The following is a 2,500-nucleotide window of genomic DNA, read 5'->3' on the forward strand; positions in this document are numbered from 1 at the left end:
ATTTAGAGCAGCATTCCCAAACTACTCGACTCGTCGAAGGAGCTTTACAGAGGATCGGTGTCCAACCAGACGGGGCTCTCACCCTCTATGGCGTCCCGTTCCAGGGGAACTCGGAAGGCACCTCACCAAAAGCATCCTCTACAAATTACAACTCGGGCCCGAGAGCCAGATTTCAAATTTGAGCTGTTGCCGCTTCACTCGCCGTTACTGGGGCAATCCCTGTTGGTTTCTTTTCCTCCGCTTATTGATATGCTTAAGTTCAGCGGGTATTCCTACCTGATTCGAGGTCAACATTCAGAAGTTGGGTGTTTTTTACGGCATGGCAGCCGCCCGCTCTCCAGTTGCGAGGTGTTAGCTACTACGCAATGGAAGCTGCGGCGGGACCACCACTGTATTTGGGGGACGGCGTGTTGCCCGCAGAGCGCCTCGCCGATCCCCAACGCCAGCCCGGGGCTGAGGGTTGTAATGACGCTCGAACAGGCATGCCCGCCAGAATACTGGCGGGCGCAATGTGCGTTCAAAGATTCGATGATTCACTGAATTCTGCAATTCACATTACTTATCGCATTTCGCTGCGTTCTTCATCGATGCCAGAGCCAAGAGATCCGTTGTTGAAAGTTTTAATTTATTTGCTTGTTTTTTTACTCAGAAGAAACATAATAGAAACAGAGTTAGGGGGTCCTCTGGCGGGGGGCGGCCCGTGTTACGGGGCCTGTTACAGGGTTGATGAGTTGTATAACTCGGTAATGATCCCTCCGCTGGTTCACCAACGGAGACCTTGTTACGACTTTTTACTTCCTCTAAATGACCGAGTTTGGAGAGCTTTCCGGCCCTGAGTGGTAGTTGCCCACCTCTCTGGGCCAGTCCGGACGCCTCACTGAGCCATTCAATCGGTAGTAGCGACGGGCGGTGTGTACAAAGGGCAGGGACGTAATCAACGCAAGCTGATGACTTGCGCTTACTAGGGATTCCTCGTTGAAGAGCAATAATTGCAATGCTCTATCCCCAGCACGACGGAGTTTAACAAGATTACCCGGGCCTTTCGGCCAAGGAAGTACTCGCTGGCTCCGTCAGTGTAGCGCGCGTGCGGCCCAGAACATCTAAGGGCATCACAGACCTGTTATTGCCTCAAACTTCCATCGGCGAGCCGATAGTCCCTCTAAGAAGCCAGCGTACTGCCAAAAGCAATACGGGCTATTTAGCAGGTTAAGGTCTCGTTCGTTATCGCAATTAAGCAGACAAATCACTCCACCAACTAAGAACGGCCATGCACCACCACCACCCACAAAATCAAGAAAAAGCTCTCAATCTGTCAATCCTCATTGTGTCTGGACCTGGTGAGTTTCCCCGTGTTGAGTCAAATTAAGCCGCAGGCTCCACCCCTGGTGGTGCCCTTCCGTCAATTTCTTTAAGTTTCAGCCTTGCGACCATACTCCCCCTGGAGCCCAAGCACTTTGATTTCTCGTAAGGTGCCGAACGGGTCAAAATATAACACCGTCCGATCCCTAGTCGGCATAGTTTATGGTTAAGACTACGACGGTATCTGATCGTCTTCGATCCCCTAACTTTCGTTCCTGATTAATGAAAACATCCTTGGCAAATGCTTTCGCAGTAGTTAGTCTTCAATAAATCCAAAATTTCACCTCTGACAATTGAATACTGATGCCCCCGACTGTCCCTATTAATCATTACGGCGGTCCTAGAAACCAACAAAATAGAACCACACGTCCTATTCTATTATTCCATGCTAATGTATTCGAGCATAGGCCTGCCTGGAGCACTCTAATTTTTTCACAGTAAAGTCCTGTTTCCCCCGCCACACCCAGTGAAGGGCATGGGGTTCCACAGAGGGAAAGGCCCGGCCGGACCAGTACACGCGGTGAGGCGGACCGGCCAGCCAGGCCCAAGGTTCAACTACGAGCTTTTTAACCACAACAACTTTAATATACGCTATTGGAGCTGGAATTACCGCGGCTGCTGGCACCAGACTTGCCCTCCAATTGTTCCTCGTTAAAGGGATTTAAATTGTACTCATTCCAATTACAAGACCCAAAAGAGCCCTGTATCAGTATTTATTGTCACTACCTCCCCGAGTCGGGATTGGGTAATTTGCGCGCCTGCTGCCTTCCTTGGATGTAGTAGCCGTTTCTCAGGCTCCTTCTCCGGGGTCGAGCCCTAACCCTCCGTTACCCGTTGCAACCATGTTTGGCCAATACCCAAACATCGAAAGTTGATAGGGAAGAAATTTGAATGAACCATCGCCGGCGCAAGGCCATGCGATTCGAGGAGTTATCATGAATCACCAGTGAGCCCCGGAGGGCATTGGTTTTTAATCTAATAAATACATCCCTTCCGAAGTCGGGATTTTTAGCATGTATTAGCTCTAGAATTACCACGGTTATCAAGTAGTAAGGTACTATCAAATAAACGATAACTTATATAATGAGCCATTCGCAGTTTCGCTGTATAATTGCTTATACTTAGACATGCATGGCTTAAT

The sequence above is a fragment of the Fusarium keratoplasticum genome, chromosome 5, assembly GCF_025433545.1.
Source record: "Fusarium keratoplasticum isolate Fu6.1 chromosome 5, whole genome shotgun sequence".
Lineage (NCBI taxonomy): Eukaryota > Fungi > Ascomycota > Sordariomycetes > Hypocreales > Nectriaceae > Fusarium > Fusarium keratoplasticum.